Raw genomic sequence first — 14,769 nt, 5'->3', positions numbered from 1 at the left:
CTTTCCCGCATCATAGATTTTTTCGAAGCTTCATTTAGTTTGCGGGAAGATTTGTGTGGGATGGGATGTGACGACATGGGAGTTTTATTGGGATGGGTTGGAATGGAAAAGTGTAAAAGATGGCACTATTCACGTTCCTCATTCGAGACGACTAGAGGCACGGCTATCCCTTCAGATGGAAAACACCACCATATCGAAAACACCACTATTCACGAATAGAGGCACAGCTTCAAGAATTTCACAAACAGAGGCACGGCTGTTCGTGGTTGTTTCAGTAGAATATGTGGCTGTTTCAGTAGAATGGGAAATAGAAGACTCCGACTCTAGGGAATCGTTTCTGGGTAGGACGATGAAGATTGTGCAGACCTCTGCGAAATGGAGGTTTGTACAGACCTTAGTAGGACGACGATGAAGACTGCGAAATTGAGGTCTGTACGTTTCTGGGGAATCATCTTCATCGTCGTGCCAAGACTCCGACTCTAATCGACCTATTGATGAATTAGAGTCAGAGTCTTGGCACGACGATGAAGACGATTCCTCAATTCGTCCTTCCTCAAAACATGCGCACTCTCGCCAGCTCCCAACCCCCTCCATCCGAGCTGAAACCTCCCGTTGAGCCTGTCATAGTCTGAAGAAGAAGAAGAGAGAAGACGGAGGGAGAGAAGATGAGGGAGAAGAGAGAAGAGAAAGACGGAGTTGCACTGAGAAAGGGAGAACGGGACAGAGACAGGGGACAGAGAGAAGAGGAAGACAAACCCAAGGACAGAGATAGGGGACTTCCGTCTGTTCGTCGTCACTGAGAAAGGGAGAAAGACGGAGTCGCACTGTTTCTCTCCTTCCTCTTCGTCATCGCTGGTTCGCTTTTGTCGGTCTTCCCTCCTCTGCTCATCGTGATGGTAAGTGGTAACAGTGATTTTCTAGATTTTCCACCGGGGTCGCACCAACCATGATTTTGGGATCTATCATCCCACGTCTTTCCCATCTCATCCTTTTTTTCCCTCAAACCAAATAAGAGAATATACTTACAGTATTTCCTTTTTTTCATCCCATCCCACAAATCAAACGGAGGCCAAGGGTTCGACTATGATATGGTAAAGATATGACATCTGAAAATTTTTTGATCAATCAACCATTATGATAAGCCAATTAGGTGTTATTTATAAAAATTCATGGGATACTCACGTAAACATGACAACCACGTTTAATAGCTTGAGGAAGAAGTGAGAATTCTCACCGTATTCTTCACATCTATGTTTGACACTGAAGGATTTTGCAGCCACTATATCCTTCTGTCACAGCTATGTTTTATATTGGTTGAAGAAGAGAGAACCTATAGTTATAGTTGTTTGTTGTAAGCTGAACAAATACTCTTCCACAGATTTTCAGATTTTCAGGGGCAATGATTACAGTCAAAATTGGAATTCTTTACTTGTTTCTTCTTCAAATCATCTTAGAAGTAGGGTCTTGGGTTGGGTTGTTTTTCACACAAGGGTTTTAATTAATCAGTGTTTTGAAAACTGGACTGGATCGGATGGTTGGACTAGAAAATCAGAAACCAGTGATCAGTTCAATTTCACCCCAAAAACTCTTTTTGGCTTAAAACCATTGATTTGATCAGTAAACCATTAATCTGGGCGGTTAAACCGTCGACCTGAACAATATTTTTTGGCCATTAAACCATCGACCTGAAAAATGTTTTTTGGCCATTTTTTTTATCAGAACAGTTCATCCATTTAGATCGGACAGTCGGATTATTCAACCTATGAACTGGACCCAAAACGGTTTCTTGTACGATCCAATTTTAAAAACCTTAATTTTAATTGATTTTTGATTGGGGGGGGGGGGGGGGGGTTCTTGGTTATCGCACATAAAGACGCAATTGAATATCACAGCCAGTTGAATCAATAGTTATTCAAGGATGGGAGTGTCATCTAAGGATGTCATTAGCTTTTCTTGCAATTAATCCCCAATGAATCAGTTGTGATGCTAACTACGTTTAGGAAGATAACTATTCCTTGTTTACATACACTTGTTAGGAGGATAACTATCAGGAAAAACCAACAGATTCAGTGCACTGTAGAGTCATTCATTTAAGATGGATGAATGGAAGAATGAAAATCAAAATTTCCTTGCAATCTTTATGGTTTTGTGCTGACTTCTGTAGGTGCATACTCCTTAAGAAACCTAATGGAGCTAATTCCATTAGAATCTTACTTACCATTAAAACAGCTAATTTACTTTATTGATAGTATTTTTCTATTACTTGATTAAAACTAGATAGAATTAACGACCTTAGTATCATTCCTTTTGCTTTAGCTATCTTATATAACTATTTTCTATATCTCATGAAGGAAATTTTGGCCCGACCTCGTAATTATACAATACGTGGCAAAGGCAACAGCTCGGCACAACAGTGTGTCCAAGGCGCGAGCACCAAAGGGAGGAACCAGTGGTCCGAATTTCCTACCAGCAGTCCGAACTCCCTACTAGGAGCCCGAACTCCCTACAAGGAGCGCGAACTCTCCCTTAGGCCCCGAGCATCACACAAGGCAATGACCTGAACTGGCCTGCCCCACGATAGTTCGGGACACTCCCCTATCCGAACTCAAGACTTCACCTCGCCCACCACTCCAATACTTCGCCTCCAGGATGCCAAACTGAACAACCATACCTTGCTTGACATCGAGGAAGTCCGTACCCAGGGGTGGCGCACCTGACTGACCTGGGATCTGACGCTTGACAGCCGCACTCAAACGGCCACCTGTCACCGCCACCTGCTACCGCCATCTCCAGTTGCAGAGACGGCTCCGACAAAGAGAGCAGTGGCGGTTCTGTCCCAGCAGAGGTGATGACACCCGAACTGGTAGGAGCGCAGAGATAATCATACCCGACCTGACAGAAGCCTCGGAGTGAGTGCGCGAAGTTCCCTCAAGAACAAGGTATGTGAACTTTGCGCCATCTGGTTTTATCTTGCCTTTGAGAGAATACTAACTTGAGCTTCGGAGCAATTTCATCGGATTCCCCCCGGAGTTCCCTCATCTTCTCCGTTTCAGGTTCCCTGTAGCTCCGTTCAGAGGCAAGGCCGTTGACAGCTAGGACCGGCCGGATTGCGCAACATCAATTGGCGTTGTCCGTGGGAAACGCTTCTAAAAGCCTCCCTCTAAAACTCTCATAACCTCTTATTCTTCCAAAAACTCCAACACTCATGACTTCTTCCAGCAATGTCGGACGTGGCATAGAGACGAACACCACCGGGGAACAACTCCAAGTCCCCGTGTGTGCATCGGACAGTTCACCATCCCCCTTACGGTGGATGTGATCCCCAACTTGAATGTGCCACAAACAGTGGCGCCCGTAAACCTTCCTGCCATGAACGTCCCTCTTCCACTCCCTATCAAAACAACTTTTGCTGAACCTACTGTTGTCCCCCTAACGACCCGTCAGAACCAGTTTGACGACCTAATGCAATGCATGCAGGCAATGCAAGCCCAAATGCAACAATTCCAGCAGCATCAACTCCAACAGCACTAAGTACTACACCACCTCTCTCAACACCACTATCAGCAACAGTTCCCCCAACTACCCCTGAACCAGTCACTGCTTCCACCTCGGCACACTGCTCTGAAGCCGGTTAAGGCCTCCCCTCAGGGTGGACGCCCTCACCGAGGAGAAGCCTCCCAACTCCAGAACCCCTCTAACAGCCAGGCCTCATCCCCAGGCCAAAGGAAAAGGAAAATCACCCCCGCCTCGCAGCTCGTAGGTGGGTGGGGAACCTCGCCCGTAAAGTCAGCACCTCGGCGCTCCAAGCCCGAGTTCCCGCTCACAGAGAACCAATTCAGCGCCCTAGCAGCAGACTACCAACATTCTGGGCCCATCGAGCTCGGCAACACAGAGGCCAGCAGCGCCAGTACCAGGCCCACTCAACAACGAAGGCGCCGGCGAAGTTGCCGAACTGCCACCCGTGTCCTGCCTGAGCTTAGAGGTAAGGAAGAGACGAGCTCGAACGTGGTAAAAGCTGCCCTAATTCTCTAAGTTCCTTCCCCCCTCGCATCAGAACTCCTGGCAGTCCCCATGCCCAGAGACTTCAAGCTCCCACCTTTGGACAAGTATGATGGGTCCTTTGACCCCAATGACCACGTCGATGCTTTCCAATCCCAAATGCACCCCGCTAGGGCTAGTGAATCATGCATGTGCGTGGCCTTCACCACCACCTTCAGGGGGGTAGCCCGCACTTGGTACAGGAACCTGACCCCCAGGTCGATAAAATGTTGGGCCCTGTTCGTGTAGGTCTTCACCGCTTACTTTGTCACCAGCAAGCGGTGCCCTAGAACCGAGGAAAGCATCTTCGGAGTAGTCCAGATATAAGGAAAATCCATCCGGGGCTACATCATGCGATTCAATTAAGCATGCTTGCAGATACCACGATTAGACCCCGCGGTACAGCTCGCGACGGCCAAGAGAGGAGTAACGTACAAGGAGTTCAAATGGCACATGGTAGCCAGCCAACTCGCGATTGTGGCCGAATTCCTCAAGCTCGCGGACAAGTTCATGAGAACAGAGGAAAAGATCAACCAAAAGACTGAAGGTGGGGTCGAGAAAAGGAAAAGAGAAGGTGAGCCCTCCAACCCAGGTGACAGAAGAAACCCGGCCCGGGAGGCGAAGCCAAGCCAGCAGTCCCGAGCTCCCTTAGCAGTTTGTACGGATTACACGTCGTTAAACATGAGGTGGACTGAGATCTTGATGACGATCAAAGACGCCCCATACGTAAAGTGGCCACCTCGCCTAAAGGGGAATTCAAACGACAGAAATAATAAACTGTATTGTAGTTTTCATAGAGATCACGGTCATAATACCGAACAGTGTAATAATCTCTGGGACGAGATAGAGGACTCATCCGTCGGGGATACTTGAGAAATTTTGTACAGCATAACAATAATAATAACAATAAGGCAGGTCGGCAAGGGGAGCACAAAAAGGATGCCCCCGAATCCAGCAGTAGACCAGCCGAAGCGTTGCAATGACAGCCTCCGGAAGAGAGGCCAGTTCGGGAAACCATCCATGTGATAGTGGGAGGTTCGATGGTAGCAGGGTATACTTCAACAGCAGCCCAGACGTCATTTCACGAGGAAGCCCGAGAATGACAGAAACCTCCAAAGAGGCCGAAGACAGAAGAACCGATCTTCTTCACGGAAGACAATGCACGAGGTGTCCACTACCCCCACGATGACGCGCTTGTCATAAAACTAAGGATCAGCGACTTCGAAGTCAGGCGCATACTTGTGGATTCAGGTAGTTCAGCGGACATCCTCTTCAAGTCGCCGTTTGACCAGCTACAGTTGCAGAGAAGCGAACTGAAGCCTGCAAACACTCCTACGGTGGGCTTCAGCGGAGAGGAAGTCAGGCCCCTCGAGAAGATAACAGTACCTGTGAAAGTCGGCACATGGCCTTGTGCGGTCAAACTCAACCATGATTTCCTGGTGGTTGCGACCCCCTCCCCATACAATGCCATAATAGGGCGGCCAATTACACATATTCTGCGGGCAGTGGTCTCCACCTACTATCTGGCAATGAAGTTCCCCACAGACTTCGGTGTGGGGGTAGCGCGGGGCGACCAGCTTGAGTCCCGCAAGTGTTATGTTGCCGCCCTGAAGGGAAAAACCAAGGCAGCTGACGACCTCGAGCTGGAGCGGCCTACGGAGCAGGGCAAAGAACGAGCTTCGCCCATAGAGGAAACGGTCGCAATCCCGACCTCGGCTACGGATCCGGCTCGAATGCTACAGATCGGTGCTTCCATCAAAGAGCCTCTACAAACCGAACCGGTGAGTTTCTTACTTCAAAATTTAGATATATTTGCATGGTCCGCGATCGATATGTCCGTATTGACCCTAGCCTTATAACTCACAAACTTAATACTGACCCTATAGTCAGACCCATTAGACAGAAGAAACGCAACTTAGCCCCAGAACGCTGGAGGGCGATCGACGAGGAGGTCAAAAAGCTCCTCGCAACAGACTTCATAAGGGAAGTTCATTACCCGAGCTGGGTAGCCAACCCGGTACTGGTGAAAAAGGCAAACAACAAGTGGCACATGTGCGTTGACTACACCGACTTGAACCGAGCTTGCCCAAAAGACTGCTTCCCCCTCCCCAGAATTGACCGCCTAGTGGACGCGACCTCGGGACATGAGTTGCTAAGCTTCTTGGACGCCTACTCAGGCTACAACCAAATCAGGATGGACCAGTCCGATGAGGAAAAAACCAGCTTCATAACCGAGTTCGGCCTGTACTGCTACAAGGTCATGCCCTTCGGACTGAAGAATGCTGGGGCAACCTTCCAAAGACTTGTAAATAAGTTGTTTCAGCCCTTAATTGGCACGAAAATAGATTGTTATGTAGACGACATGGTCGTCAAGATGCAGTTCTCACAGGAATTAATACAAGACTTAGATTATGTCTTCCAAATTCTGCATCGATTTAGCATGAAACTAAACCCCAGCAAATGTGTCTTCGGTGTCACCTTGGGTAAGTTCCTAGGGTACATTGTCAACCGGCACAATATTGAGGCCAACCCGGACAAGATAAAGGCCATCCTAGATATGAGACCACCCCGGAAAGTAAAAGAAGTTTAGAAGCTAAATGACCGCATAGCCGCTCTGAGCCGCTTCATGTCCAAATCCGCAGACCACTGTCTACCTTTCTTCAAGGCAATCAAAGGAAAAGGGTTCGAATGGACCTGAGACTGCCAGCTCGCATTTGACAAGCTAAAGAGCTACCTCGCTACTGTGCCAACCTTAGCCAGGCCCGAGGAGGGCGAGGTCTTAGAACTGTACCTCTTGGCAAGCGACGAGGTGGTCAGTTCGGTACTAATAAAAGAGTAGATCGGGTCCAGTGGCATGTCTATTATGTTAGTAAAATTCTGCAGGGAGCAGAGACGAGATACCCGCAGATAGAAAAGTTAGCATTCGCACAGGTAATTGCAGCTCGGAAACTCCACCCATATTTCCAGGCTCACACCGTCATTGTCTTGATTGACAAACCTTTGAGGCAAGTCTTACTCGAGCCCGATGTTTCCGGTTGGCTGGCGAAGTGGGCCATCGAGCTCAGTGAGTACGACCTCCAGTATAAGCCACGAACTGCCATTAAGGCCCAAGCCTTAGCAGATTTTATCGCCGAGTGCACATTCAGCCTCGAAGCCCCTGGGCCGGTTGAGTCCGAGATCCCCATTTCGGGTGAACCCGGAGCTCCCAAGCCAATAGAGTCTGAACCCCGTGAAGTAGCAGCCAGTGTGGCATCTCTCCTTGTTAGGCCAAGCGTGAACTAGGATGAGGAGCCTTGGATCCTTCACGTAAATGGCTCCTCGAACTAGTAGGGCAGCGGGGCTGGACTAGTCCTACGCGGCCCGGGTGGCACGAAATTGGAGTACGCACTACGCTTTGAGTTTGCGGCATCCAACAACAAGGCGGAGTACGAGGCACTGATAGCCGGGCTAAACCTAGCGCAAAAGGTAAGAGCAAAGCACATAGTTATCTGCAGTGATTCCCAGCTTGTGGTCAACTAGGTTATGGGTGAAACAAAGCATGCGAGCTCTCTATGATCGCATACTTGGCAAAAGTAAAGGAGGCTCTACTCAACTTCCAGTCACACTTCATCAGGCAAATCCCAAGGTCAGAGAACACTGAGGTCGACGCCTTATCCCGGTTAGCCAGCACGAGTCACAACACCATGAGAACCATGTACATAGAGGACTTACCTCAGCCTTGCATTCTCGATGGGGCAGAGGAGGTCGCTCCCGTCCTTGAAGCAAAGCCGAGCTGGATTGACCCACTCGCGAGCTTCTTGCTAGATGGAACCCTCCCTGTGGACCAAAATGCAGCCAAGAGGGTGCAGCGCCAGGCAGCCAAATACGTCATAATAGACGAACGGTTGTACCGACGGTCCTACACGCTCCCCTACCTGCGTTGCTTGCGACCTGCCGAAGCCGAGCTCGTACTCCACGACACTCATGAAGGTCTATGCAACGGACACCTGGGGGGTAGAGCCCTCGCCCAAAAGGCACTTCGACAAGGATACTACTGGCCAACGATGAAGGTAGAAGCTGTCGAGCTCGTCATAAAATGCGACAAGTGTCAGAAGCATGCCAATATCCACCATCAGCCTACTACCGACCTCAAGTACCTCACCAGTCCATGGCCCTTTGTACAATGGGGCATCGAACTCCTGGGGCCATTCCCACCAGCAACAGGTGGGAGAAAGTTCCTAGTGGTGGCAGTAGATTACTTCACAAAATGGATAGAAGCTGAACCTCTGGCAACAGTTACAGCCCGAAACATACAGAACTTCTTTTGGAAGAACATAGTATGTCACTTCGGGCTAAACCTCGGGTACTGATCTCCAGCAACGGCAAGCAGTTCGAGGATATCAAGTTCCAAGAATGGTGCCAAAATATGGGAATTCGTCAGAACTTCACATCGGTCGCACACCCGCAGGCAAACGGTCAAACAGAAGTAATGAACAGAGTCATCCTACGCGGACTGAAGGCACGACTAGACCGAGTTAAAGGGTTGTGGGCGGACGAGCTACCAAGTGTTCTATGGGCTCACCGAACTATAGAAAAAACTACCATGGGAGAGACCCCCTTTAACCTCACCTACGGCACTGAAGCGGTAATCCCGACAGAAATCGAAATACCTATATTGTGACTAAAAGCATATGACGATCAGACAAATGGAGACGAATTACGCACTAACCTCGACCTACTGGATCAGGTAAGAGACCTCGCGCACATCTGGGCAATGGCCTACCAGCAAAAAGTAGCTCGGTACTACAATGCCAGAGTAAAGAAGCGGAGCTTCCGCATCGGCGATCTGGTTCTCCGTAATATCATGGTGCCCGAACCCGGCGTGGGCAAACTTGGACCAAATTGGGAAGGGCCCTACAGAGTAAAGAGAGCGCTCGAGGGGGCATACGAGCTTGAAACCTTAGAGGACAAACAAGTACCCCAAGCGTGGAACATCATCAACTTAAGGCGATACTACCTATAGACCACCAAGCGAAGTGGACAAAATCGCTAGCAGAGCCCAAGGGCTAGGATGCTGAGCTAACGAAGGAACCTCGGCATAGGCAAGCAAAGAAAAGTGTCAGCCAAAGGCTCAGGCAAAAGTGAAGACTTAAAGTATTAAACAACAAAACAGGTCGTGCGAGTGCAGTAACCCAGGCAAGAAACAGATTGGGCATATGATCAGTTCGGCAAATACGGTCAGTTCGGGAGAAAGAACAACCAACACTTAACCAAAAGAAAAGTCATTCCATTTCAAAATAAGGGAGTGTACATTTCGAAAAAAAATTACATTTCACAGGCCCATAGCTACTTCTTCATTATCAGAAGCCACTTCAACAATACCCGAAGGTCCTGCCCCGCCCTCGAAATCTGGCTCACCATCAGCTGCGTTGGCCATCTCTTGAGTTATGCGCGAAGTGGATATGGTACTGATATGGAGCTCGTGGTACGTGTTCTGGATCATCCACCAGCTTAATTTAAAACCCCTTCTGTACGAGTCCACCATCAGGTCATCAAAGCATGGTGAGGCGATGTACTCATCGACGACCTTCTTCTTGGCATCTTCGATGCCTTGAGAAAAGATCTGCATCCTCTCCCTAATATCCTCCTGAACGTATTCAACCTGATGCTGCAGATCCAGTCTCAGGTCCGCCATGTGCTTCACAACAACCCCCATGGCCTCGACATCTCTCTAAGACCTCGCCTGCCAGGCCATAGCAGCGCGAGCATCCGCCTCAGTAGCACGAGCAGCCACCTCGGCAGCACGAAAAGCCTCTTCGGCAGCTCGCGCCTGCCTCAATATCCTCTCCACCTGGGCTGCCAAGGCATGGATAGAAGAGTTCATCTACCAAAAGGAAAGAACAAGTGATCAAGAAAACGACAACAAGAGGGACAAAAGCAAAGAAGCCCGACAAGAAATCTGACTCACCACCATAGCATGAGTGGCAGCACGACAGGCGACCTGGTTCAAAGGAAGATCGGTCCACGCCGCGACCTCATCGGGGGAGGTGGCCTCCCTACTATTCTGAAGAGCGTAGTTCGGCGACAACACGCTCCTGAATTCCCCTTGGGCTCCGAGCCTGAGGGACCAGCTTGCGTATAAGCGGACCCAGAGTAAGTAGGAGCACTAGAGTAGGTGGGAGCCCCCGTGTGAGTAGTCTCAGCATAAGGGGCCCCTACCGCTTCTTGCATTGGAGGAGCCACCTCGGGCTCCCTGGGCGGATCCTCTGACGGGTAGTTTGGTACCTGAGGCTCCACATCTTGGGGCAGCTCGGCACGAGTTCGCTTGGCGACTCGCTTCCTCCTCTTCATGCCTTGAAACAGGTGCCCACCGCGGATCCTTTCTGAGTCCATCACACTTGCAAAAAAGAGTTTGGCATCAGAAAAAATGAAAGAACAAAGCAAAACAAGAAACCTCTGAGCAAGGAACCTGCCCGAACTCAGGCCGGCTGCAAGCTCCGTTAGATACTGATGGCATTTTAGTCCTAGCCATGCCCATTGCCGGAGGCCCTTCACCGTCTCTTTACCAAGCGTAACACCGGAGACAGGGGCGGCCATCCCCCACCTGGTCTGAAACGGCCACCCTAGTACACTTCGCACCCCGAAGTAGTCCCGCTTCCACGCCAGGACCTTGTTGGGAAGTTCATGTAAGAGCGTAAAACCCGGGCGAGGAGACAGGTAAAACGCCTGCCTACGCCCAGGAAGGGACCCACTTGCTTCTTAAGCATTAAAATAGAAGTGAATATCTCCAAGTCTAAAGGAAGGCCCTGTTCGCAAAATTGGGAGATTGTCCCCACCAAGTTACGAATGGAGTTCGGGTGAAGCTGCCCGACAGTAACGCCGAAGTGGTTCATGACATCAACAAGAAGGGGGTGGAAAGGCAGTCGTAGCCCTGCAGCAAGCTGCTCCTGGAATATCACGATCTCTTCAGGACCGTGTTCCCAAGAAAAGCTACCCGAAGATATGAAATAGGCGTACTCCCCAGGCAAGTTGTAATAGGTAATAAGGGATTGGAGCCCCTCAAGCGTCATGGTCGAGGGACCAAACTTGTCTAACATCCGACCTCGACGAGAGGTGGACGCCAAACTGCCCGAGGCGGCTCGACCCACTTGAAGAACCGTTTGAGTTGTCCAAGCTAGACATCGAGGAGAAAAGATTGATTCCAAGAAAGTACTCACCTGGAAAAAGGCTTGAACAGACTACGGGAACTGGAACACGAGCAAAAAACCTTGAAGGCGAACTAAAAGCCTGGACGCGAGCTGAAACTTGGACGCGAGCTCAAGAAGCAAAGCGCAGAAGTGACAAAGCGATTGGGGTCCCCCACTATTTATACCCACAATGACCGAGAACCAACAGCGCAGATCAAAGCCAATCCGACGGCCCGCAGTCGCGCTGACCACACGTCCCCTGAGACCGAGACGTGATTGGCGCATGTCTTTCTAAAACTGAGAAAACACCGGTGCACGTCTTTCTGACACTGACAGAACGCCAACGCACGTCTTTCTGAAACTAATAGAATGCCAACTCACGTCTTTTTGAAACTGACAAAACGCCAGCGTACGTCTCCTCGCATTAAAAACAGCAGCGACGCATTTTTTAAATTCGAAAAGACACGTTGTCACGTCTCCCAATGGCGCACTTTTTTGAAATTTGAAGCGCGCGCCGCCACGTCTGTCAACATTTGTAGGCAGGTCGGCGCGTTTCTTGTCTTTTGACCGCTCGAGAAACCCAAAGAACCCTGACAACGCACCTCGCACTATCGAAATTCGAAATACGAGACAAATCCACCTGCCACCTTGCGAACTCCCTGCGCTAGGGCAAGACCCTTAGCACGAGGAGTGGGGGACAATTGATGAAGGAAGATTTGGCCCAACCTCGTAATTATGCAACACGTGGCAAAGGCAACAGCTCTGCACAACAGCGCGCCCAAGGCACGAGCACCAAAGGGAGGAACCAGCGGTCCGAACTCCCTACCAACAGTCCGAACTCCCTACTAGGAGCCCAAACTCTCCCTTAGGCCCCGAGCCTCACACAAGAAAACGACCCGAACTGGCCCGCCCCACGACAGTTCGGGACACTCCCCTATCCGAACACAAGACTTCACCTTGCCCACCACTCCAGTACTTCGCCTCCAAGACACCAAACTGAACAATCGTACCTCACCTAACATCGAGGAAGTCCGTACCCAGGGGCGGCGCACCTAACTGACCAGGGATCTGACGCTTGACAGCCGCACTCAAACGGCCACTTGCCACCACCACCTTCTACCGCTATCTCCAGTTGCAGAGACGGCTCCGACAAAGAGAGCAGTGGCGGTTCTGTCCCAGCAGAGGTGATGACACCCGAACTGGCAGGAGCGTAGAGATAATCATACCCAACCTAACAGAAGCCTCGGAGTGAGTGCACGAAGTGGTTAAAAAAGGCTCTCTACCCCCCAAAAACAAGGTATGTGAACTCTGCGCCATCTGTTTTTATCTTGCCTTTGAGAGAATACTAACTTGAGCTTTGGAGCAATTTCATCGGGTTCCCCCCGGAGTTCCCTCATCTTCTCCGTTTCAGGTTCCCTGTAGCTCCGTTCAGAGGCAAGGCCGTCGACAGCTAGGATCGGCCAGATTGCGCAACATCAATACCTCTCTTCATTTTTCATTATTCCACCATACCTCATAACTATTTTTATTCCTTTTAAATATTACTAGTGGAATGGCCCGTGCGATGCACGGAGTATTTGATGTTGATGGTGATATTTGACTATGCTTTTATATATTGGGTATAGATTTGTAATTTATGTTATTTTTTTCATTTTTTATGATTTCCTATATGTATTTCTTTGTTTTTTATAATTTATATTATTTTCTTCATTTTATGTGCTTTTTCATAATTATTTTGCAATAACATATATATAATGGGAAAAATAGAAAGTTAAGAGTGAAGTTGGAAAGTAAAACTAGAGTGTTTTGACCAAACCAATTGCACCATTCTCATTTTTCACTATGATATATAAGTTTCTATGATTTTCTACATTTTTTGTAAATTTTCAATGTATTTCTTTGCTTTTTGTAATTTATATTATTTTCTTCATTTTATGTTTTTCATAATTATTTTGTAGTGACAATATATATAATGTAAAAAATAGAAAGTTAAGGGTAAAGTTGGAAAGTAAAATTAGGGTGTTTGATTATCTTGGATTCGAGGCCCAATTCAACATCCAATTTGATTATCTTGGATTCAGATTACATATTTATGTAATCGGATCAGATTCGGATGTTACAATCTACATCCAATTAATAATAAAATCAGATTTGGAATTGACCCAATATGATTTGATTAAAATTTGAATATGATTATATTATAATATTTATTAATTTTAATATATAATTATATTAAAATTTAAAAATATATATATATTCTTTAAATTTTATATTATATATGAATTTATATATAATAAATCTAGTATGTTATATTTATATTAATTTATTATATATAAAAGTTGAAAAATAAATAATTTTTTAGTTTTACTGGTATTTTAGAGCATTTAAAATGGAGTCGGATTAAATCCGAATCCTATATGAGTTTGTTAGGATTCAAATTCGAATCTGAGTCTCTAAATCCAGTCGAATTTTGGATCAAATTTGAATATAGTTTCTTAATATTCGGATCGGATGCGGATTTTGCTACATCCAATCAGAATCCGATCCGATTGCTGCCCTATTGGGGAGAAGATCAAATAAGGCCTAAAGGGAGAGAGAGGAGTAGGTTCCATACCGATTTTATTATTATTTTATTTGTTAAAAGCCTGAACCGTTAACTAAATAAAATTGGAAAAATAAAAAACTATTATTATTTTATTTGTTTCATCCAATTACAAGTGTTAACCGTTAATTAAATAAAATAAGAAAACTATAAAAGGTAAAAATGGAAAGTGAAAATCAAGCTTTTTCACAAAACATTGTCACCATCCTCATTTTTATAAATGGTACAGACATCATTCTCATTTTTTAGTATAGTATAGAAATTTTTATGATTTTCTATATTTTTGTAATTTTTTTGCGTATTTCTTTTTTTTTTTGTAATTTATCTTGTTTTCTTCATTTTGAGGAATAAGGTGCGTAGGATAAGAGAGATTCCATTTTTGCTTCCTCCTAGGGTTTAAAGGAGAGAATTGGGGTTTTATGATTTATGCCTTCGCTTCATGTGTGAATGATGGCATTTGGCCTTTTGCCTCCTACTGTTCTGCTCATCAATGGTGGGGTCGTTATTTGCATATCTAATGCTTAGCCTTAGGGTATAGGTTAATCCTGATTCATTTATATTTAGATTTGAATCGAACATCCATTCAATTTATATAGAAGAATCCAAATCTCCTGCCATCAAAATGCATTCCAAACCCCTATGGCACTACCAAGTACAATCCCTACGATATTACGTTGGTAGGGTGTCAGATTACCGGATTGGTCCGATGATCATCGAGAAAAAACACCTAAAATGAATCAATATAGTAAATGTTTGGCATCGATGCTTCGGTTACAGCACTGATGTGTGGCTTGGAGCACCATTTTCTCAGAAAACAGTGCCTTTTTTAGGTTTGGAATCATTGCTGCCAGGTAGGATGTTTCTTGGAGAAACAACAACTTTTTTTGTTTGGTACCAATGCTCCATGAAATGTTTTCTGCACTTCTATCCATTATCCATTGCCACATCACTGCCCTATTGGCA

The sequence above is a fragment of the Nelumbo lutea genome, chromosome 2 (genome assembly GCF_056320005.1).
Source record: "Nelumbo lutea isolate HS-2025 chromosome 2, American lotus-T2T, whole genome shotgun sequence".
In the NCBI taxonomy this organism is placed as follows: Eukaryota; Viridiplantae; Streptophyta; class Magnoliopsida; order Proteales; family Nelumbonaceae; genus Nelumbo; species Nelumbo lutea.
The sequence above is the reverse complement of the archived record's forward strand: the minus strand, read 5'-3'. Positions refer to the sequence as shown.